Source organism: Rattus rattus, chromosome 13 (genome assembly GCF_011064425.1).
Source record: "Rattus rattus isolate New Zealand chromosome 13, Rrattus_CSIRO_v1, whole genome shotgun sequence".
In the NCBI taxonomy this organism is placed as follows: Eukaryota; Metazoa; Chordata; class Mammalia; order Rodentia; family Muridae; genus Rattus; species Rattus rattus.
Genome location: NC_046166.1, coordinates 1,044,784 through 1,071,006, shown reverse-complemented (window position 1 = coordinate 1,071,006; position 26,223 = coordinate 1,044,784).

The following is a 26,223-nucleotide window of genomic DNA, read 5'->3' as shown; positions in this document are numbered from 1 at the left end:
ATGGGCATCTGCATCTCACCGTGGGTACCTGCTTCTTACCATGGGCATCTGCATCTCACCATGGGCACTCACCATGCTTCTCACCATGGGCATCTGCATCTCACCATGGGTACCTGCATCTCACCATGGGCACCTGCATCTCACCATGGGCACCTGCATCTCACCATGGGCACCTGCATCTCACCATGGGTACCTGCATCTCACCATGGGCACCTGCATCTCACCATGGGCACCTGCATCTCACCATGGGTACCTGCATCTGGGTACCTGCATCTCACCATGGGTACCTGCATCTCACCATGGGTACCTGCATCTCACTATGGGAACCTGCATCTCACCATGGGCACCTGCATCTCACCATGGGCATCTGCATCTCACCATGGGCACCTGCATCTCACCATGTGCATCTGTGTACCTGCATCTCACCAGGAGTACCTGCATCTCACCATGGGCATCTGCATCTCACCATGGGCATCTGCATCTCACCATGGGCACCTGCATTTGGGTACCTGCATCTCACCATGGGCACCTGCATCTCACCATGAGTACCTGCATCTCACCATGGGCACCTGCATCTCACCATGGGTACCTGCATCTGGGTACCTGCATCTCACCATGGGTACCTGCATCTCACCATGGGTACCTGCATCTCACCATGGGTATCCCGAAGGAGATACTAGTAGCACCACATTCTTTCACCCAGAGCTTTGGATCCCTTCAGGGTAGAGCCCTAGCCAGTTGTTCTTTTTCTTCTCCCTCAGAGGTCCATTATCAGTCAGTGTATGGGGAAAGGTAACTGAACCCACTCTCCCCAGTTTAAACAGTCAAGACTTCCATACAAGGACCTAGGGAACACCAGAGGAGAAGGCCAAGACCTAGGATACCACCCTGAAGACAGTTCCCTAATGACCTTGTCTCCATCATAGTCAGAAATCTGAGGCCTACAATGCTCTCAAAGAATCACACAGTCCCTGCTCCAGCAATGGTCTCCAAGGCTGGGACAGAGCTGAAAGAAGAGATCTATAACCTCTGATACAAGAGTTTTCTGTTTCCTCTAGAAAAGACACATCCCTTTTGCTATGTAAAATAGTATTCATTGGGACTTGCATTTAACCTAATATCAAGATTTATTTATCTTGTTCTTAAACTATGTCTTGGGCTATGAACCAGCAAGGGAGGTGAGGTGCAGGGCAGAGGTGTGGGGAATAGAACATCTGGACTCACACATCAAAGTCCTTCAAGAAACACAGATAGCCCGATAGCTAAAAGCACAGGTCCCAGGGATGCTCATGCTGCATCCCTGATGACAAAGTTAGGGCTTGAATAACAGATGTCCTTCATATTTTGAATGTTTGGGTCCCCAGTCTGTGACACTATTTTGGGGAGACTCTGAAGACTTTGGAAAGTAGGATTTAGTTGTAGAGGTTTCCCTGGGTGTCTTGTCATTGGCTCCTCCCTTGTCTTCCTTGTCCTCTCCTCCTTCTTATTCACCATGATATGAGGAAATAGCCCTGCTCCACGCTTCCACCATCATGACACTCTACCTCACCATGCCCAGAGTCTTACAGCCAAACATTCCTGGACTGAAACTGCTAAAACTGTGGTTTCCTCTTTAAGTTGTGCTCCCACATGGTCCAGAGAGCAACCTATAGTTGCTATGCTTTGGTTTCAATGCAAGTAGCAGATAGATAGGAGCAGCAGATAGACATCAAAGCATCATCAATATCCTGGAGCCTGGTTGAGAGAGGGAAACACCATCAAACAGGAAGCTGACACCATCCAACAGAAATTGACTGGGAAATAGTGGTCAGCTGGAGCTGGTAAAGATGAGCTTCCACAGCTTCCGTTTCCGCTGTAGGCATTTTCATCCCAGGAGATAATCGATGGTAACAGTTGTTGGAAACCACTTATATTCTGACCGCCCTCAAGGACTCACCACTCTTAGCAGCTGTCTGCTTTCCCATCTCCCCACCACAGAGCAAGGATGGCAATCTAACCCAGTACAGGGGTTTTGAAGAACACTTGGCATAAACATAACCTGGGTTTGGAGGGAGGAATGGTGTCCTTGCTTCCAAAGTTGACTTTTAAGAAACTTAAAGAGCACATGACACTCTACCTCGCCAGTGCAATTGTTTATGCTACCTTGGTGGCTTTCATGCAAAAGGAACCTACACACCTACTCTTCCTACATCTTGGTCTTTGTGTCTATGCAATGGGTGATGAGAACAGCAGCCAGGAAATGCTTAGAAAAAAAACCTGAGCTGGAGGTATTCCTCCTAAATTCCCTGCCTTGTCACCAACACTGGTTGTATGAAGACTTGGGCTTGCTGTCTGAGTGAAGATCAGTATTCCTCAGCCATTTCTCACTATTGATATTTGGGGCCCGCGTTAGTTACTGTGTCCTGTGGATGAACATCAGGTGAGAGCTAACTTCTGGAAAGAAGAGTCGGTTCTGGCTCACAGTTTGAAAGGGTACAGTCCATCATGCCAGAAACAATACCATGCATGGCCAAACAGCTCTCAGCTTTAACTCCTGACTTCCTCCCATCCTGACAAGATAAGACACACACCGTAGAGAGTAGAGCCTACTTTTTATTCAGCATAGGACCCCATCCATCCCATGAGATGAAGTCATCCATTATCAAGGTGGATCATTTCTCCAGGTAAACCTCTCTGAAAATACCCTCACAGATACACCTAGAGGCATGTGATTCCTAGGTAACTCCAAAGCTAGTCGGGATGAAAGTAAAGCTTGGCCATCACAGAGTCAGATGACCCATAGTTGCAAGAAGCTGCCTGTATTATATGACAGAGGGTCACATTCCTGCTTTCTACTCCCTACCTGTCAGTAACTTCCTCCTCTCTCTGCAACTAAAACTATCAGAAGCATCCCCAGACATTGTCAAATGTTTCCCAGTTGAGAATCACAGCTAAAGAAGGTAGAGGTAATTATATCTGTTCACAGTGCGACTATGTAGGCTAAAAAAGACATAGAATGGGACAGTTATCATACCTAGACACCATTTGAGCTACCCAATCCCCTGAATGGCAAAATCTACTTAAAGCTACTTTAATTCCTATGAGTTGTTCAATGTTCCCATCCCCTATATGGCTAAACACTCTTAGAGTTGGCATTTGGGGGTTATCTCTTGATCCAATTTCTCTTTGTGAAAAATGACTGCTGTTCCTATCTTTGTCTCTCTGTGCATTTGAGGTGGTTCCCAGTATGGAAAACAGATTTGTTTTCTTTATTTCTTCCAAATTCCTGTTCAAAGAAGTAGTTGGGCACACATCTGATCCCAAGGGTCACTTGGGCTTGAGTCTAGAGGTCTTAAAGTCCCCCGTGCCAGTCATTGTTTGCTCTGACCCTCAAGGTCCCAGTCTATGTCCCAGTCTCAGGTTTCCCTTGGGCTAACAAGGTAGCACTCTTGCCAGCCATCCAGGCCATAAGTTATCCTTGAACAGGGCTGTTCTTTAAGAGAAATGAACTGGGAAATGGGGTGGGTACCCCCTCAAGCATTCTCCAAGTTCTCACTCAATTACCAGCCCCAAGATATGCTGACTGCAATAAAACATGTCAGCTTTATGGCTACATGGATGAATCCCCAGGCAAGAAAGCAAATTTTTCCCATGATGGGCACAAAGGAAAATTCCAAGGTAGAGTAACACATAGGAGCTAAAGCTGAACAGCCCATAGAAGCACCAGGGCTAGATAGAAGGCTCTGTGTTAGTATTTAGGAAGGACAGGGAAGAGAGACCACAAGAGGGGAAGCATGGTCAATCTTTCCACTTGGGGCACAAGGCTTAGAAAAGCGGATTCTCTGACCTCAGAAAGCAGAAAACTTCCACGAAAACCTTCATGAAGTGAACCCACATCCCCTGAGGTTGAAGGAGAAAGGCAGACAACAGAGAGAAACTCAGATTCTAAATCTGTGCTGTGTGCAACAGAGCCCCCAAGCTGTACCTTCACTAGCTAGGAGGCTCAGGGGAAGAATAGTGTCAGCAGAACTTGCCCATACTTAGGGGAGACCCTATTGCCTTGCCAGTGCTGATAGGGAGACCTACATTGCTCTCACAGGACACAGTACTTTCAGAAGCCAGTGTTGGCATCCAAATAGTTAAGCAGGCAAGGAAAGAAGACAAGGACAAGGATTTCCTGCCATGTCCCAACAGGACATGGAAACACAGACAAAGAGGATGGAAGAAGGACCATCTTGGTACAGCATTCTCTTCCAGTCCTTCAGAACTGATATTGCCTATGAGTTTTTTACAGTGAAGTGTTTTCTGGAGTCTCTGGATCCCAAGTAGGATGTTTATCTGCCAGTGTTCATGTTTGAAGATGAGGCAAACACATCAGAAGCTGATAGATGGCTCTAGATGTAGAAGGACAATGTTTAAGGTCCAAAGGAATGGACCACACCACACTTAAACAGGCCTGTGGAGAAGTGAGTCTGAGGAAGCAAATGAACCTCCTTGCTTTTTACGATTGGAAAATCTCTTAAGTTATAATTCAATAAGCACGGCATAAAGGGATAGTGTATGTAGTTACATGGCAGCCAGTGGAGGAACTAAAAATATTCCATAAACCTTCCAAGTTATTGGAGAGGAAGCCAATACATAGTGCAAACCACAGAAGGCTAGAACACGAAGCGAGACTTCTCCAGGAAGCATTATGATTAGTGGGTACTACATAAAATGATATTACAGGACTGAGGCCAAATTAGCCCCAATGTATCATCAAATATACTCAGATAACTTCATGTAGTATGTAAAAGATATTATTGTTGGGGGACCAAAAAGTGAAATAACCAACCTAGGTGGGAAAAGAGCCTGAGTCCGCAGATCAGGACTTAACATCACCCTTGAATGGTCATACTGTGGTAAAGAGGTTCAACAGAGGGGCCTAGAATGTATTCAAGATGGCAGCATTTGGTTCCTCTGTTCCCAAGATCCCCCTAGACAAGGAAAGCCCTTTGTGTGTATCCTTCTTGATGTACAGACTTTTACACTAGTTGCACTGGAATTTACAGCTCAGAAGAGCCACTGGACTCATATTGAAGCACACTCACTTATAAACTATCCAATCCCATTAAGCCAGTAGGGAAATACAAACTAAGCCCCAAGTTTTGATACTTACATGAGGAAACACTGGTTTGCTCTCTATTGTAGTAAACACTATGATAAAAAGCAAATTGAGGAGGAAATGGGTTATAAAGCCAAAGCCAGAGCTGAAGTAGAGACCATGAAGGGGCATTGCTTATCAGCGTGCTCCTCATGGCTTTGGTCAACTTATAAGTAGTCCTATCTTCTTAAGGATGATGCATCCTCAGTGAACTGGGTCCACCACATCAGTCAATAATCAAGAAAATACCCCACCTCCCACTTATCCACATGACAGTCTGATAGAGGGAACTTCTCTAATTGAGATTTCCTTTAATGGGGCGTCCAGGTTTGTTTAAAGTTGGCAAAACTAAGTGCTACATGTTGAATACTAAAAGATCAGAGACTGTCCATGCACAGGGAGAATATGAGGCATGTTATACTGGTGAAAACGCCAGTTTGTAGAACCACATTAGCAAACACAATGGCATTATCTCATAAAATGTGAAAACATTTGGGCACTGGGGAGATGGCTCAATGGTTAAAATGTTTGCCACACAAGCATGAAGACCTGAGTTCAGATTCTCAACATCCACATAAAATATTTCTATTTTATTATTTATATTGGTTCATGCCCAGGTGAAGTCCCAAGAGAAAATCATGCAAATTTATGCCAGAGGGCATCATTGAGTATAATTGTCATAAAAACATTCTTTATAGTAGCTGAATTGTGGAAACAGTCAAAGCAGCCATAGACAAAACAAAGGCTGGATAAATCATGGTGTATTTACAAAATGGAATATTGTATAATGATCAAAGAGGAAAAAATGTTCATGAAGCAATATTTATAAACTTGTCGAATGGAGAAAGTTCTCAGAGAGTATATACACTTCCTGATATCATGTTAACAGAGACATAAAAAGAAAATTCTAAATATTTTAGAATAATAACTACGGGACCTGCCTGCAAAATTATATTCAAAATGGTGACTTGACGGCTCAAGTCAGTGTTAATGGAGAAACATGAACTGCTATCTCCTACAATCAGGAACATGACCTTAATATCTGCTTCCACAACAATTCTCAAGGTGGTACTGGAGATTCTAGACAGAGTAACAAAGCAAGAAAAATTTAAAATGGCACACAGATTGTAAAGGAACAAACAGAACTATTTCTAATTTCAGATGACGGGCGCATGTATGCAAAAAATCCTAAGAAATTCACTAAAAGCCTATTTGAACTAATCCATTCAGGAGACTTAAAATATGTAAGATCAATATTACAAGTCTGTCAAATTTCTGTAAAATAGTAATTCAACAATCAAAATATGGAATTAGGGTCTGAGTCCATCTGTCACACATTCACAGAGAACAAAGTGTGCAAAGATAATGTAAACAAAAGAAATACAAGGCATACACCAAAACTCCATAACAGAGTTGAGGGGATGGAGAGGGGGGTAGATCAGGGGGTCAGAGTACAGGCTGCTCATGCAGGGGACTCAGGTTCAGTTCCCAGGACCCACACGGTAATTCACAACCACCTGTAACTTGGGTTTCAGGTAATCTGGCATCCTCTTTAGGCCTCCTTGGGGCACTGCTCACCCATGGGAACCAAAAGCTCCTAAGCACAAAATAAAAAACTTTGAAACTCTTTTAAAAAGCAAGCAAACAAGTAACCAATAAAAAGAGAGGCACAGGCGAGTGGTGAAATTTGCCCTAACAAAGGCTTTACCTCTGAGAACCTAGGGTATAAACACAAAACCCAAACTCTGAACCTGGGTATCAGGAAACAGCGGCAGTGGAACTCCTGTGCTCACTTCATACAGGAAAGCAGCGCCCCACAGAAGCTTCATGGCCACAATTAGTTTATGCTACCCTAAGTAAGAAAAAACAAAAATAACCCAATTTAAAAGTCACACAAGGAACAATGTATGAAGCATGAGGAAAGCAGAAGGAAGGAATTAGTGAGGATAAAAGTGCATATAAATCAATTAAAAATAAGAGACGGGGAAATTAGTCCATTCAAAAGCAAGTCCTTGATGGGGGTAGGGGTTGGGGGATGGAGGGATCCTGTGCCTTTGAAAAAATGCAACCATGTTAATAAAAACTATGGATATACAAATGTAGCCATGAAAATGGAGATACCATGGGCACTGATACAAGTGAATACAGGACAGAGGTTACTAAATTAAACCTGCTAATGAACTTGAGAATCTGAGAAACCAGCAACTTGCTCTCCAAACACAATGTAAGGAGGTGGCTCAGTGGGCAAGAGTGCCTCCTGCACAGAAGCACAAGGACCTAGCACTCAAGGAGAGCACACACCTGTAGTCCCCATGATAGCATCCTCTAGACTGCACATGTGCACACGAGTGTGTGCCTTACTCTACCTCTCTCGCCTTATGACTAATCCTTCGAGACAGTGTATCACAATGATTCTGGAGCTCATTGCTTTTCAGCTCAGCTCACTGTCAGTGAGCCCCAGTGACACTTCAGTCTCCACATTCCCCACCTTGCCCAGCCTTGATGTTACAGGTATACACATACATGCATGCATGTACTCATGTATAGACAGGCACAACACATTCTCAACAAAATTTAAATGAAATTTACATATTTAGAATTATAAAATGATGAAACCAATAAATGGAGAATAAATTGGGGAAATTTCTAAGGGTTTTTTTTTCCTCTACTACCTTAAGTACCAAATCAGAAGTTGTACAAGAAAAAAATATTAAACTTTAAAAAGCAAATATAAACAACACCCCCCAAAACCATAGTCTCCTAGTTCTTGTGCTGTCTAACATTTTAAAATTTAACACCACAAGATAAAAATGGATTGACATGCTGTAGGAAGAAATCATGGAGGAAGAAAGAATTCTTTATGTCCTTTACCCAATTACCTGTGGCAATATTGTCTTAGAAAATCATCGGATTGATTCTCTTATCAAAGTAGAGGACTCAGGTTCAGTTCCCATTACCCACATGGCAGCTCCAACCATGTATAACTCCTGTTTCAAGGCCAGTGTGCCCTTCGGGCCTCAATAGGTGCTGCACACACATGGTGCACATACAGGCAAGGAAGAATGTGAACGCTCATGCACGTGTGCAAACACACACACACACACACACACACCAAATCCCAACACATCTTTCTTTTTAAAATTTATTAATCTATTTATTTATTCACTTTGCATCCTGACCAAAGCCCTCCACCTCTCCCCTCACACAGTCCCCTAACCCCCTCCTCCTTTCTAGGAAGAGGGAGCCTTCCCTCCCCCAGTATCACCCATCTTGGCACATCCTCTCCCACTGAGGCCAGACAAGGCCTCCCAGTTAGGGAAACAGGATCCACAGGCAGGCAACAGATTCAGGGACAGCCCCCACTCCCAGTTGTTAAGGACCCTGCATGGAGACCAAGCTGCACATCTGCTACATATGCTAACAGACCTTTCTTATTCTCTCTTCCCTTTCCTTGCTCCTACCCAGCCTGCTGACATGTTTTTCATTTCTACTCTTCTGTTACATAAAGAACATTATGTAAACAAAATCACAGGGTATTTGTAAACCATTTATGGCTATCATGATTTTTTTTCCCCCACATGATTCTCGAAAGCAGTGATTCTCAACCTTTTAATGCTGGGACCTTTTAATACAGTTCCTCATGTTGTGGTGACCCCAAACACAAAATTATTTTTGTTGCTACTTCATAACTCTAATTTTGCTACTGTTGTAGATCATACTTGTGTTTTCTGATGATCTTAGGTGATCCCTGTGAAAGAATTGTTCAACCCCCAAAGGGATAGCAATGCATAGGTCAATAACTGCTGCTCTAGAGGGTCATCTAAGTGGCTGCTATGCCAACACTTTGTTTTTATTGCCAGTTATGCCCAATATTGCAAAGGCCGTGTATGGATATACTAAGTTTGTTGAACCCATTAAAGAACTGAACTCAGGGTCGGGGAGAAGTCTCAACTAGTGAAGTGCTTTCCACACAAACAGAAGGATTCATGTTCCAATCCCCAGCGCCCATATAAGAGCTGGTGCAATCCCAATGTTTCCGATGAGGAGGAGGAGACAGGAGGATTCCTGGAGCTCACTGGTGGCCAGCCTGGCTGAATCACTGAACTCTGCATTCAGGACAGAAAACATCTCAAAATATAAGGCAGATAGAGGAAGACACTTAACACTCATCTCTGTTGTTCTCTCTCCCTCTCTCCCTCTCTTTGTGTCTCTGTCTCTTCCTCCCTCATCTCTCTTTCTTTCTCCCCTTTCTCCCTCTCTCCTCTTTGTGTCTCTATCTCTCCCTCCCTCCCTCTCTCCCCCTTCTTCTCTCTCTCTCTCTTTCTCTCTCTCTCTTTCTCTCTCTCTCTCTCTCTCTCTCTCTCTCACACACACACACACACACACACACACACACACACACACACACAGGTCAGAATAAGATAAAATAGAAGAACTCTTTTAGTTTGAAGCTATTAAATGTAGTAGCTAAGATCATTGTATACACGTTTTATTATAAACACATGTTTCTGCTTTTCCAGACTAAATGTCCAAGAGAGCCCTAGCTAGGTCATACTATAGTTAGATACTTAATTATCGAGTAAGTCATAGAGATGCTCTCTAAAGAGGTCTGGGAGACTTTTGCTGGACCTAGGTATTTGTTCTTGCTGCTGTTGGGTCTTCTCAATTTGTGCTTGCCCAATGGCTAGTGATTTTAAACATCTTTCTGTGTTTTCTGTGTGCCCACTGGCCATCTGGATACCCTTTTCACTGAGCTGCTCATCTGCGCTGTGTTTTCTAATCAAATTACTTGTTTTTCTTCACTGTTGGTTTCAAGAATTCTTTCTATATTCCAGGAAAGTCCTTTGTCAGACACATGGTGGTTTGCGAATAGTTCCCTTGATCTGCAGTTTGTCTCTTACTCTTCCCAACAGGGCCTTTGGCAGAAAAAAAACACACTTGATGATCCAGTATGAAGATGCTCAGATCACCAATTTTACTTTAATAGATCACATGTTTGGTGTCCGGTCCAGGAATTGTGCACATAGTTAAACCCCGGGTGCTTTTCAGAAGTTACATCACTAGTGTTTTATATAATCCATTTGGAGTTGAATTTTGTATATGGCATGGCATTTAAACTTGTATTCATCATTTTAACTGCAAGTAGCCAGTCATCCAGACATCTTTCTCTGAAAAGTCTCCATCCAGGTACCCCACATCATTGCCAAATGCTAGTGAGGCACATTTGTCAGGTTCTACTTCTGTACTCTTTAGTTTACCCATTGACCTATTATTGTCTGGGCTGCCACAGGTGCCACACTGCCTTGATCACTGCAGTTCCATTCAGGCTAAAATAAGGCCTGGGATTATTTATCTTACTTTAGTCCTTCATCAAGATTGTTTAACAAGTTGTACCCTATACTACATAAACACCATTTTGATCAGAGTTGCTTTAAACCTGTAGATCCATATACAAAGATGACTGGTATCTTTACAATGTTAAATTTCCTAATCTGTGAAAATAGTGCATGACTCCATTAAATCAAGTTTCCTTTGTTTATATAATATATAAACACACACACACACACACACACACACATTATTGCAAATGTAGGCCCTACATATATTTTTCTTGATTTTTAAAGCTGAATATTCCATTTTGGTGAGTGATTATGAGTGCCATCATGTTTCTTGTTTTTGTTATAGGTGACTTGTGCTACTACACAGACATGTGGTTCACCTTGCGTATCCAGATTTTTCATCCTATGACTCTGATCAACTCCTATCTAACTTTTGTTTTCTTTCCCTTTGTCCCCTGAGATGGATTTTTTTTAGAATTTTATACATCTATATAGAAAGGCAGATCTAAATGACTTTATGCTTCTTTTGTCCTCACTTATTACAATGGACACATTTCCAATAATTCATTGAATGAGAGTATTAGAATTTAGGCAGCTTTGCCTTGCTCCCAGAGTTGGAGGGGAAGCAGTAGAGCCTGGGCTGTCAGCTGGCTCTAGTGTAGGGTTCTGCAGAAGTTCTTTATTGAGGTGAGGAAGTGTTCTGTTCTCAGTTTACTGACAGTGCTTAACATGAATGGGTGTTGGGTTTTTACCAACTGCTTTGCCTGTTGATATGAAATTCTGATTTTACTTTTGAGTCTGTTGATATGGTAGTTTATATTAAATGTCAGTCTTCAAATATTGAACTAACCTTGTATGCCGGGAGCAAATCTTATTTAATAATGATTATTTATGGCTTTAAGGATTTTACTTGCAAATATTGCTTTACTAGTAATGGAGTTTTAGTTCGTGAGAGATATTGGTCTATAGTTTTTTTTTTTTAAATATAAGCTCTTTATGTAATATTAGTCTGGCAAAATTAACTGAGTTGTGTCTCTTCTAATTGGAAAAGATTTTTGCAGAATCGATGTAAATTTTTCCTCAAATACTTGGTAAAATTAATCAACACATTATTTAACTTGGAGATTTTTTTTCTTTAAGATCTTTATGTTACACATTCAATTTTTCAGCAGTCACAGGACTATTTGAGTTCTCTTATATCTTCTTGGCTCAGTTTGGTACTTTGTGATTTCAGAAAAAAAAATTGTAAGTTGACAGATTTATACAAATCTATTCCTGGTATTCCTGTATGATTATGTTAATAAAATTGTGTCTGCTGTGATTAGATCTTTTAATTTTTTATATCAACAATTTGCTTTTTTCTCTTTTTATCTTTTTCAGCTCAGGTTGAGGTTTCAGACTTTTAGCATTATTTTTTGAAAAAAAGAACTGTTTTGCTGTTGTTGTTGTTGTTGTTGTTGTTGTTGTTGTTGTCGTTTCTCTGTTTCCCTACTTCCGATCTTATTGATTTCAGATCCCATCTCTTTATTCTGCTTCCTTTGGGTCAGTGCTCTTTGCTTTTCTGCTTCATCTGGGTGGGACCTTGGGTCACAGGTTGGAGGCCTTCCTCTTTTATAATTGCAGCATTCTGTGCTGAGCTCCTCCCACCACTGCCCCTGCTGAGCTCCTCCCACCACTGCCCCTGCTGAGCTCCTCCCACCACTGCCCCTGCTGAGCTCCTCCCACCACTGCCCCTGCTGAGCTCCTCCCACCACTGCCCCTGCTGAGCTCCTCCCACCACTGCCTCTGATGCCCACTTCTTTCTTCTGCTCTATTTCACTCCACAATAGGTCTTAAAATTACAGTTGAGAACTCCTGTTGACTCACAGCCTGCTTGACCTACACGTTCTCTGTTGCACGGTATCTCTGGGACCCCAACCTCTGCACACTATTCACAACGGGACATTTTTAAGCAGTACCTTTATAATAAACTAATTAACATGAAGGAAACATCTTTCTGGGTTGTTTCTTTCAGGTGGACTTTTTTCGTAGTTTTCAGAAGTATAAATGTGATCTACTTGGTCACAGATTTCCTTGGGTTTATATAAGATTCTCTCTACCTCTCGAATCCTCTGATTTCTCCTGCTAAATTTAAGTTAGTAAGCCTTTACAGGAGATCTTCATTTCTATAATTTCAATAAGACATATCTTCTAAAGTTGTCAGCTAGGTCCCTAAGACTTCCATTTTTTTTTCTCTATTTTGCCTGCTGACCAAATTGTGCATGTTCCGTTGATCCTCCCTCTGGCTCCCTAATTATCACTGCCCTTGTTCATTTCTACTCTGCATTTGAGTCCATTCCGATAGACTTTTTTATTTGTTTTTTATTGAGTTTTCTATAATATTCATGCTTTCTTGCTTTTCAGTTTCTCTTTCTGAGATACTGAGATACCTTTTTCATTTGCTTGAAGAGAATTTGTAATTACTTATTGATGAACTTTCATAATGACTGCCTTAAAATCCTTGGCAGATTCTTGCAATATTTGAGTCATCTCCCTGATGGTTGTCAACATTGCTCAGTGTGGTTTTCCTGCTTGTGATACGACTGAGTTTTGTTATTGCTGTAGCCAGGGCACTTTGCACATTATGGCACGAAATGCAATTCTATTTGATTCTCTTCTCTGTCAAAAACAAAAACAAAACAAAAAAACAAGCTGTCTGTTTTAAAAGACATAATAGAGGGTGGAAGAGTAGGTAGGTTCAGCTTCCTGCAGGGACCCACTGTCACTAAGGGAGGCTAAAGTAAGGGCTGACTCACTAGCTTTGCCACTGGGAGCTGGGAGAAAGCTCAGACAGCACAGAGCTGACACCAGCTTGGAAAGGAAAGTAGAGGACCATAGTCTTCCTCCCGCTATCTCACACTCTAGTGTGATGATCATGACTAGAAGTTCAGCTTCTCTCTGGGGTCCCACTGATTCCAGAGTAAGAGGGGGAAAGGGCCCAGACTCTTTCCATTTAGAAGGCCCTTTCCTGGCTTTCTGAGAGAATCCTCAGCTCCCTACTGGAGGCCATTGATACCACCATGAGGGCACTGGCATGCAGATTGTTTCCTCTGGGAAAGGAATTAAAGAGCAGCTCCCCACTCAACCCAGCCAACGCTGTCTTGGCACAGAAATTGGAGCAGCGCCTAGTTCCGCTGGGGGAAATGAAAGGTCTCTAGTCCTCCCCACTTGGCATCCCTCAGACTAGGCATCAGAGCCCTTTCTGAGCCTGTGAAGCAGAGGGAGACACATGAGGGCCAGTGGAAGGTCGGTTCCTGGCTCCCATCTGTGTGTGTGTGCAGGTGAGGGTTTCTGCCAGTGCTCAACTGGTGTAGGGCAGGTATCACCATGGATATTTTCTGTCCTTAGGCTGCCCTGTTTCTGGTCCTTTAGTTAGGGGTAATAGGTTTTCCTGGAGGCTCTCTCTCTCTCTCTCTCTCTCTCTCTCTCTCTCTCTCTCTCTCTCTCTCTCTCTCTCTCTCTCTCTTTCCTCCCCTCCCTCTTTCCTTTCCCCCTTCCCTCCTTTTCTTCCTCCTCCCTCCCTCCCTCCCTCCCTGCTTTCCATTCTTGTTGAAGTTTATGGGTCAGCAGCCTCAGCAGCACCTGACTGGCATATGCAGTGAACAGCAAGGAAACCGAGTGCACACCATCCTGCTCCTCTAGTCCCCAAAGTCTTGTCTCTTCTCTCAAACCAAGAGTTCTTCAGCTTCAGGAAGGGCCTGGGGTGAACGGTAGTACTCTAGTTTACCACAACTGAAACTCAGGAAAATGCCCCAACGTTCACCTTTAAAAGTATCACAGACTTGTAGAAAAGGAAACTGGTAGTCAATACCCAGCCTGTACCCAGCAGCAGCCAGTTTATATCACAGCCCATGGCTACCAGCCCATGGTCCTACAGGCTCATCTCACAGTCCCTCCAATCACAAGAGCTCCCTCTGAGGGTACCTGTCTTTGTCTTTCTCTTTGCACAGCAGATTAGTTTCTCCTGAGAAATTCACTCCGTCTTCCACCAACTGGCAGGAAAGTAGCTGGCAACGTGCTCCTACAGGGTAAAGCTGGATTTTTCCACTGGGGTATGGTATAGTCTGTGTGTTTTCCCTTCTTTAGAGTGAGTCCTGCTTTCTTTACCATATCAATCAGGTGCTTTTTTTCTAGCACTAGTTTTCTGGTTCTCTAGTGCCATTCTGATACACAGTGATTCAATCTGTTTCTGATACTGGTGACTATCGAGCAGTGTAGAAGGTAGTCTAGGCCGCTGCTTCTCAGTGCTGCAACCCTTTAATACAGTTCCTTTTGTTGAGGTGACCTGCTGATTACAAAATTATTTTTATTGCTACTTCATAACTGACTTTGCTAGTTATGAATTGTAATGTAACTATTTTTTAGAGCTAGAGGTTTGCCAAAGGGATCAACCCTTCATGGCTGTCCCGACTTTAAACACTTGCTGAGTCCTAGCCTGTGGGTGCTTCTGACAGCCAACGCAGGGATCCACATAACCACATCCTACCCAGCTTCAGCCTTCATGAGCATGACCCCAGAACTCAGCACGACACTCCATTCATGTTTGCATGTATGCCATCAAGTCTACAACCTGGAAGCAGATAGAGAAATCAGAAGAGATGTTTAGGGAAGGCTGTGAATGAGAAAAGAGCCATCTAGAACTTTGATGCCTGCTCTGAGAATGCAGTCCTCCCACAAGCCTGCCTCTAGGAGTAGTCCAAGCCCTGTCATCTAGTATTGCTAAGTAGACTCCACTGCATAGACACAATGGATTAAGCCATCATCATGAGCGAATGAATGAGTGGTCTCCATTCTCTCCCTGCTTCCTGGAGATCTGAATGTCCCCATTCTGGAACCAAGACCTGGTCCTTCTTGACCAGACCCCATCCTGACATGGTCTAGAGGCCCCCAGTCACCTCGCCAGCATGCAGAAACCATTCCTATCACTGGGGAGAGTCTGATGGTGTTGAAGATCCTGTGCCAGGAACTAGAAGGCAGGTACAAATGTTATTCTACCTCACCACACTGCCACTGAAGCTACTTGCGAAGTCAACTTCAGATTTTGGTCTCTATTTATTGTCAACAGGACAAGAATCTAGACACACCTGTGGAGAGGGAATTTTCACTGAGGAATCGTTTCCATAGAATTGCCCTATGGGCTTGTCTGTAGGACATTTTCTTAATTGATAATTGAGATGGGAGGGGCCAGGTCACAATGGGCAGTGCCATCCCTAGGCAGGTAACCAAGGGCTATATATGATGTATAGTTGAGGAAGTCAGACGGAGAAAGCCTCTGAGCAGCTCTCCCCCCATGGTTTGTGCTTCAGTTTTGCCTCCAGGTTTCTGCCTTAAGTTCCTGCCCTGGTTTCCCTCGATGAGGGACTTTAGCATGAAGGAGGAGATAAATTCTCTTCTCCCCATGTTATTTCCAGTCAGTGTCTTATCAGGGCAACAGAAAGCAAGCTAGAACACTGCTCTTCCCATGGAGGAGACAAAGCCTTTCTGTTCCCCTCTAAACATGTTTTCTTCTCAGGTATCATTGCATTAAATGCCAGAATCTAGCAAATTGGCTGGTGGAAGAATTGGCCTTGCTATGCTTTTCCCCTAAACCTGAGAGATCTCTTGGTATCTTTGCCCCAAGCAGCTTCCCTCTGCCTCTACAATTCCTCCTCTTCATGCATAGAGCCAGAAAAGTCCTCCACTTCAAAAGGGACTAAAAGACATCTGCTTTATTATTCTTTTTTCAAGTGATGCCTTCTCCTAAGACTTATCCTTGCTAACGTTAGTTGTCTCAATGTCAGTTATAGTAAAAAACAAATATTTCTGTACTGCACAGTCATTTTCAACATTTTTGGTGAGATCATCATAAATCATGGCATCCCAGGCAGAAGATAATCCTACTACTATTTCAGCTGTTCCAGGAGGACTGGAGGACTGGCCCATTAGAACATAGGACTGTCAACATTTAATAGAGGTGGCACAAAAGAAACAGATGCCAAGTCAGGTTTATTTATAAAGTTTGGTGCAAAAGAAAAATCTCTGTGCTATAAAATCTAACGGCACATTTTAAGGATATGGTAGAACACAGCAAGGGTCTTTCCAGGAATTCAAGGGTGGTTTAAGCACACTGCAGTAGTCAACAACATTCACCAGTTTGACAATAAAGATCACCACAAAGCCAATATCTAATTCTGAAAGGATACCCCATTCAAAAGGAATATAATGACACTGCTTCTTTCAAGAAGGCAGAAGTCGGCATTGTCATAAGTCTGTTAAAAAGAAAGGGGTTCATAACAGCCTGCTATTTTTTTTAAATATTCCTCAAACAGTGATACACTGAAAATTTATAATTTATGAGTATTAAAAAATCAGAAAACAGAGTCAGAAATTAACGCAAGTCAGATGAGACAATCCTTTGTCTGGAGAGCTCAGAAGAATTAACTGAAAAACTGCTAGATAGAATTAAAAAGAAAAAAAAGGGCTGAGAGCTTGGCTCATTGGTTAAGAGCACAGAAGACCTGTCTTGGGTCCCCTGGTCCACGTTCCCCTCCCCACTGCCTGCTTCTCCAGGTCCAGGAGATCTGATGAATTCTTCTGTCCTCTACAGCACCTGCATACATGTGCTATGCATACTGACACAGGTATATACATTTAAGAAACTTATTTTTACCTATATGGGTATTTTGCTTGCATTGTGTATCTGTGTACCATGTGTGTGCAGAGTCCAAAGAGGCCAGAAGAGGGTATTGAGTCCTCTGGAGCTAACATTACAGATGGTTGTAAGCTACCATGTAGGTGCAAGAATCAAATTCAGGTGCCCCTGAAAGAGCAGTCGGTATTCTTAAATGATGAGCCATCACTTCAGTCCCAAATAATGATGTTTTTAATAAATGAAGAAAATCTCGGATTTGTTGTGATGTACGTAGCTCTTGACCCAAAGATACTATGTGAGTGCATCTTCAGCAGCCAGGACACCTTAGGGAGGTGGAGCCTTTGACAGGTATAGTCTAGTGGGAGGTCTTTGAAGGGTGTACTAGAATCCTAGTGCTTTGCTCACCATTTTTTATTTCTGGCTACCCTGAGTAAGTAGGCCTCTGCTAGGTATTCCTGCTGTGTTGCCAACACAGACCCAAAGGAACCAGCTCCCAGTGAACAGGGATGGGAAAACACTGAAAATGTGAACCAACTGCCCACTGAGAATTAACATGCCATTAGCTATGTAAAGAAGCAAAGAGTTCTTTCGACTCATGGTTGCAAGTGTGAGCGTCTCCTGTGAGGAGGCTATGGCAGAGCAGAGCAGCTCCAATTATGGTAGCCAGGACGCAGACAAAAGGAGTGCTGCCAAGCGCTAGCTTTCTCCTTTTTTCTCTTATTGTTCCCAGGTCCCCATCCCAAGATGGAGCCCATCTCATACAGGATAGGTCTTTCTTCCCATCATTCATGCCATGGTAATGATGTCACGGGTATACACACACATGTGCCTCCACCTTTAGAAGATTCTAAATGCCACCAGAGGGACAACAAACATTTGCCCGCCGCAAACAATTTCTTTCTATAAGTTGGTTTATCTCAAGTATTTTGTCACAGTGACAAAAAAACTAACTAGGAGAGGCTAGTAATTAATTTGGTAAACATTAATTTACCAAATGAAGCTCTTTCTCACTGTAAAACCAATAAAAATAACACAAACAATATAATAGATCCCATTCCCCAAACAATAAATGTTAACATATAAAGGAACAAATATAATAAGCAATGTGGAAAAGCCACATGAGAAATGTCTTAAGTGGGCAGGGCATGAAGGAAAGCCAGAAGAAAGGAAAGACACATCCTCTTTTTATTTCATTAAGAATACAGCATTGAAAACACTGACAATGTCAAGAACACACTAACAATTTTAACCCAACCCCAACAAAATAATGATTTGACTCTCCTACAGTGGACAATGTGGCTTTGATCTTAATGTTTGTAATTCTTGAAACAATTGTAAACTTTCTGGAATTTAGATGTAAACTTCAAGGAACCTTTGCCCAAACCACTGAAGAGAGACTGAAGCAGTAAAAGACCAGTCATCCTTGAATGGTCTAACGTGCTCTGTAGGCATTCGGGTGATGCTCATGGTACTGTTGAAATTAAGATGTAGTTACTGGCATCGACCCTGAATGAACTAGAATTAAATAGAGCTGGGCAATGATGGAGGTGAGCCCTTGTGTGCCTGTATGTGATAAAAGACTCGTATGGGAGTCTGCTAGGAATGCAAGCTTGTCCAGAGACCACTGCTCAGTTATAAGCCCAGGAAACACCTCTTCAAGGATGTGCCAAATGGCTGCTCAACCTTTGGCTGGGGTTACCTTTGTAATAAGCCCACAACTCTCCTTATTCTGCTTCCTTGTGGCAAGAAATATTGTTTTAAAATAATCCATGCCATCACCATTTTGGCTCTGAAAGCTGCCCTGTGTGCCATCTGCTTTGAATATGCCCAGACTAGTTCCAAATGTGTCCTCTTTCTGAATTTCTAGACACCACTATCATTAGAGTTCCTCTGTGTTACCACAAGGAGGTTGGTAAAGGTTGGTGGCACCATTGACATACAAGAGTTGACATTTTAGATGATCACCAAGTAATCCTCATATTTGATTCAAGAGCCTTCAACTGGGGCTACAGAGATGGCTCAGCAGTTAATAGTGTGTTCAGCTCTTCCAGGTTCAGCTCCCAGCATCCACATCAGGCAGTACCACCTATAACTAGAGGTTTTGGGGACTGACACCCTCTTCTGGCTTCTATAGGAACTGCACTCACACACAAATCTACACACAAGAAACACACACATTCGTAATCAAAAATAAAATATTTTATTTTAAATAAAAGAGAGTCAGTAATTGTCCCAACAACGTCCTACAAGGTAAAGACACCCAGTATATAAACATACTATGTTTAATCATCATGCTGCCTGTCTCCTTCACTATGACCCCTCTCCTAACACTGTCCTTGACGTTGATGGACTTGGGATGTCAAAGATTGCAGTTTTTTCTTTTTGGTTTGTTTCATAGTTCATCATAATTAGATTTGGATTATGGAATATTTTACAAATACTGTTGTTCCCCTTTTACTTAATTTTATAGTAATGAATCTGTGTGTGTGTGTGTGTGTGTGTGAGAGAGAGAGAGAGAGAGAGAGAGAGAGAGAGAGAGAGAGAGAGGATGAGGAAAGTGTGCGTTCGGTGCTCACAATGGGAGCAGAGCGCATAGCTAGGCTTGGTTCTCCCTCCACCATGTGAACTCCAGAGATCAAACTGGGTCCTCAGGCTTGGTAGCGCATGCAAGGACACTCACTTCACTGCCTTAACTCATGTGGTATTCCCACAGTTCTCCTAGTAGTTACTCTTTGCCTCTTTGTAATGAACATGTATGTTAAGGACCGGTATTTGAAACTATGTAAATATTCCATTCCTTATCAAATATTAGTTTATTCATGAATTCATTTGTATAAATAGCAACTCATACACACCTCTATCCTATCCTAATTTGTAATCTGTAGCAATCATTTTTATCTGGTTTCCAGTTTGGCCTTTGCTCTTCCCCTCAAGCTGTTTTTTCCCATTGTTTGCCAAGGCCTTCATCATTATCTGAATCATTTCTTGTTTCTTAGCAACAAGCCCCTTCTTCAAAAGTCCTTTCATGGAGTCAAATGGAGAATATCTTCCAATGATACCCTTTAAAGACTGCAGACATGTGTCATGGCATGACAATGGGATTGTCATGTAATTGTGACAAAGGGGATTTTCTTGAGATCATCCAGGTGTACCCTCTACCCAGGGTAGCTGTGAGAATCCTAGGATAACGAAGGATGCTGAAGAGTCAGAGGCTGAGAAAGAGGAGTAAGGTGGAAGCCAGGGTGAGAGCAATGGCACTGCAGAGGCAAGAAGTTATTCCAAAGGATCAGGGTGACTTCTGGGAGATGGGGCAGGAAAGAGTGGGGCCTCTCCACTGGAACCTCAGAATGACACTTGTCTTCTGGCCTTGCCAACACTTTGATTTTCAGTCAGATGGGACCCATTTGGAATTTCTAACCTCTACTTCTGTAAGTGCTGTTTGAAGCCACTAAATATGTGGTAATTTGTCACAGCAACAACAAGAAACTAACACAGAGTACATATAGAGGTCAAGAATGGCTGCAAGGTGGGCTCACTGCTGCGTGTCATGGCTCACCCTGAATCCTCTCAGGGAACAGAGCTGAATATACTCATCTCACACACACACACTCACACACACACACACATGTGCACATACACACTTATTCACACATGTAACATATACTCACATACACACACATGTACACGCATCCACATGCACACCTACATACATTCATGCCTATTTCATGGGATCTAGCCTCATATTCTCCCTTTTGACGTCATCAATTCTTGCCTCCCAGAATTCTGAATAAACTAACTTATCTAAGTGATCTTCATAGGTTAGAGCAGTAATCCTTCTGTTTTCTCTCCCTGCATGGACATGCTTGTCTAGCTTTGTGCACCCAATTCCCCCAGGACAAGATTCTCTCATATGTTGGACAATGAGAAACCCAGGTCTAGGTCTACTGTGTGGGTCGATCAATCGAGAATTATCCAAAGAGATAAAAAAAAAGGATTGTGATCGAAATCTAAATGAAAAGAGTGAAATTCAGAGTTAAATGTACATGCTATGGAAGAAGAAAGATAGGGAATAACTAACCCAAGCTCCTATTTTATAAAAATAAAGGAAAAAAATAACAGGCGTCACCCAAAGCAACAGGAAGAAAGATAATAAACATTAGGACCGAGATCAATAAAATAAATCGAGAAAATTATAAAAACCCACAAACACAAAAGCTGGCTCTTTGAAAGCAATCAATAATAGGAATCACATATAGAGCCTAGTAAATCAAGGGGGTGGGGGTGAAGAGAGAGAGAACTGACAAATTACCAATGCCAGAAACAATAGAGGGCCAATCGCTACTCAATCCTTGGACATCCAATATATCATAAGGAAAAGGGTAAAAATGATAGCAAAAACACTCTGAGCCATGAGTCTAATAATTTACCTAGAATTAGCAAAATTTATACAAAGAGAAACATATTTCCTCCTATCTGAATAAATAAATATATGAAAATATATAAATAAATTATATGTGAATATATATAGTATGGATATGAAAATAATTTTATACAAATATATTATTTTTCATATATATTCACACACACATATATATGAAAAATAAAATAATTCAATGTCTCTAAAACAGCAAACCCATGCTCAGTGGGATCAACTGATACGTTCCCCTGGCACTTGGGAAGAGGAGTACCAGCTTTGTAACCTCAGTCAGAGTACAGCAGACTAGAAGATTCTCATCCGAATTCATAGGCCAGCGCTGCCCCCACATACCAACGTCAAACAAATACATTTTAAGAGAACAACACATCAGATCAATGACAGTATCTTCATTAACATGGATGCAGAGAGCAGCAAGAACCACCAAGTGAAGTCCAGTGACTCATAAAGACCCATAGGCCACAACCTAAACACATAGGGCTAATTCTGCACTTGAAAATCAGTGCAACCTACCATGCAAATAGGCAGGAGAAGAGCATTTACAGCATGCCAACAGAGGCAAAAATCATCCTATAAATGTCAATAGCCTTTTGAGATTTGAAAGTGGGAGAGGAAAATTCCCTCCGTCACCTAGGGATCCTGGTCATGCTCTCCGAGGGATAAGGAATGTCAGCTTTAGACTGAATGCTCAGAGACTGGAGTACAGCCTTTCAAAGACTCAGAGCAAAGCCAGTATTCCTTCCCAGACATTCCTACTCAATAGTGAACCAGAAGCCATTGCTGCTCTAATAAGAAAAAGGCAAAGGGATCAGATGCAGACACACTGCAAAGGAAGAAGTTAAAGTGCTGTTGTTCCCATCAGCATGAGTGGCTGTGGAGGGAACCTCAGCTTATTTACTTAAAAAAAAAAGAAAAAGAAAAATCAAAACAAAACCCTGAAATTAGGAAACAAGTATAGTGCCGTCACGGGACACAGCCTAACTGCCAAGGTCAACTGCCACCACGTGTATTGACATTTGAAATCCACAGCACTGGGGGGCTGCAACAGTGTCTTTGAGTCCTCCAGTCCTGATCTTCTGTGCTAGTGTCTGACTTTCACCATGTAGCCCAAGGTCTGGATTCCTCTGTATTCCTGAAGTCAGACAGTGTGGCTCACATTACTGGGCAAAGAAAATGAAGTTTCTTCAACTGGCTTCCCACATACAGGATCCCCTTACTTCCCCCACCATGCCCAGGAATTCAGGACGGCACACCCACCATGACCTTTTGACTGCTGATGCAAACAAATCCAAGCCTGGGTCAAAGGCTGGAAGAGCCAGGGAGTGACCCCCAGGTAGTAAATACAGCATGGGAGCCTCTGACAAGCCTGAATGGAGCGCTCTGCTCCAACCTCCCGTTCCTGCTCCTTCTCAGCCTGCTCTGAGTGCTCTGACTTTTCAGGGAAGCATTGAGAACAGCTGCCATCTTAGAACCTCACATTCCACTTGTGCTTTGATGATTTTTCAACTCTGGATTTTTGCTATAAACTCATCTCCATGTCCCAAAAGAGCAATCTGTATCCCTGCCTCAGACCTCCTTGACTGGCATTTAGGATTTTGCAGTAGTCTTCGAGCTGTCTCATCTGCATCTACTTCACCTCCTCTCAGGCCATTGCTAGCTCAGAATCTAGAGAAGTCCTTCAAGACTTTAAGAAGCCTTCCTCTGCCCAGATTCCGGCATTGGTTCCTCATTTCCGAAGAAGAATGTGATAACAACAACATACAAAGCCCCCTGCCTTCTCTCTCCAATAATATACAAACCCCTACCCTCCCTCTCCAACAGCATACAAAGCCCCCACCCTCTCTCTCCAACCTCTATCACTGCTCTGACCTCATGCATCACATTCTCAGTAGAAGCTGCTCACTAAATACCACTGGGAGAACGCGCGGGGGAAGGGTAGCTGCTAGTCTCTAGATCACAAAAAAAAAAAACTAAAACTCTGGCTTTGCCTGTAGTTTCGATTAGGTTGACTGAAGTGGGAAGGCTCAGACCAAATGTAGGGCTTCCATTCCATGGCCTAGGACTCGGACCTGATTGAAAAGGAGAAGAAAAGTTGAGTTGCAACATTCTCTCCCTTCATGTTCCTGCCTCTGTGACTTCCCTGGTTCCCTTAAACTTGGAGCCAGAGCACACCTTCCTGATGGGTATCTTGATAAAGCAATAAGACAAGTAATGAATACATCTGGTCAGACCTGGTTGGAAGAATATGATCTGCTTGAATTAGATAGGATGTGAGGGTTCCCCCAGACCCATCTGGAGGGGAGCTCTGCTCCTCCTTTTGCCTACACACAAATACACAGAGGCAAACACACAGATATGCATTCATGTGGAGAGAGAGAGAGAGAGAGAGAGAGAGAGAGAGAGAGAGAGAGAGAGAGAGCGAGCCCTTGTGCACAGGACAGACCTTAGCTGCTGACCATACCACCATGCTTTTGTCTTTGCTAAGGGTGACCCATGGCACCATAGTTAAAGTCCAGCTCCATTAGGTGATTCTGGATAAGCTGCTATCTTTCTCTGAGCTAGAAGATGAGCAGTGGGGACTATATCTCGGTGTCTTTCTGGTTTTCACCTTGGAGTAATTATGTATGTTCTACCTCTAAAGAAAACAGCTCAGCTCCTGAGACTCGTGCTGGTGGATGACGCTATCACATACATTTGCTGGGGCTTAGATGTGGTCTCCTAGACAAGATGGCACTACAGGCCAGAGGATGTGTTGGACAGTGAGGTGTGTGCTTCTCAAGCACACAGTGCACTTGAATCAAACACAGATTCTGAGGCTGAACTGAGAGAAGTCTGAGACCATTTGCTGTCAACTCTCTATCTATTGGGTTTGTCAATTGTTCCCAAAGAGAGGTAGAAGATGGGGAAAGGTTACTGCATGGTCCTCAAGTTCCCTGAGGAGCAAGAGGTGGGAGAGCAGTGAGGACAATCTTGGAGATGAGGAGGTGGCTCTCAAAACAATCTTGGAGATGAGGAGGTGGCTCAATAGGTGAAGTGCTTTCTGCTCAACCATGAGGGCCTAGGTTTGGATCCTCAGCACCTCCCCCCAAAATGGGGGCAGCAGCACATGCCTATAATCCCAGTGCTGGGGAAACTGAGGCAAGTAGATCTCCTGAGCTCACTGTCCAGCCTACTTGACAAGCTTCAAGCCTATGGGAGACCTTATCTCAAAAATGAGTGATTGAAGAAGTTCGCTGGTATGAGCCTATTGCTTCTATACAGGTACAGGCATATGCACATGCACAAGCACACACGTGCACACAGAGGCAATCTCACTTCCCTGCCACCATCGAAATCTGTGTCTGCCTCTACACTCCACCTAGTCATGTGTAACCACCTGGACAGTCAACAGACATTCTCAGCATGAACAGAACTCTGCCTAGACAGGCACACTGTTCTCACTCTGCAGCACAACGTAATTCCACGGAACTTCCTGCCACGGTGCAATTGCTCTAGGAGTGCATTTTCCAATAAGGTGGCCACTAGTGAGCTAGGTCACAGGAGTATGCAGATGCACATCCCTAAACTATCCAGGTAAGGTATAACCAGCAGTATAAGATAACATGTCTGTGACGTTCTAACATAGCAGATGGTTCGCCCATGATACCCCTAAAGTAATAGTTCTTTTATTATGTGTGCTCTGCCAACTACAGAGAGTGAAGGGCACCTCCATCCCAAACCTGGGAGTAGAAGGTAGGTTGCAGGCAGGGCTGGAGTGAACCTTAGGTTGTAATCTTGGAAGGATGACTATGTTGAGGGATGACATCTTTTTCAGAAAACCAGCCTTGAGCCACAACCCACCTTGATACATTCATCTTCTGTGAAAGTCAACCTAGAGGGATCTGAGACCCGGCAACTCAGCTAATTAGATAGTGAGGTCTGAGGCATCACGGAGGAACAGCATGGTAGATGTCCCCAAGCCCATGGCATTTCTGTAGAGACCGGAAGAGCAGGTGCTAGCCAAGGCACCCAGGCTGAGCACTCATCTAAAGCAGAGGGAACTGTGATAGAGGCGTGGGGAGGCAGAGGGGAGCGGAGCAGGACTATAGCCAGGCAGACATGGGAGCTGCAGTAATTCCGAACTGGGACGCCAGTGATATATTGCTTTCTATTAATCCCACCCCCTCAAGTGTCCCCTGAGTGTCTTCTGTAGCTGTAGTAGTCTTTTCCAGCTCTCTCCGGCATTGTGGGTAGGGGAACACAGGACAGAGGGAGGCTTTAATACAGTTGTGCCAAGGTGGGCGGCCACCAGCACTCAGGGAATAAGGCCACTGAGTTAATCCTTCCTTTTTCCAGGCCAACAGAGGTGATATTGTGCCACGTTTTATGAGACGGAAAAGGTTTGCCCGACTCCTCAGAGACCTGCTTATTGGGAGGGGGAGGGGAGTCAAAGCTGCTGAGGGCAGTCAGAAGCTGCCAAACCCCACCACGTCTGGGGCTGCTGAAAGTGTTGCTGCCTCTGCTGGAGCTTGCCCTGTGAGACCCCAGCTCCCCCAGGCTGCGGGTAGGTTTCAGTGAAGCAGGAGAACAGGATCAGGAGATTTGGAAGCCAGCAGCCCTCAGAGGCAAGGAGACCTGGCTACTGAGGTCTCAGTCTGTCCTTGTCAGACGGCGACAG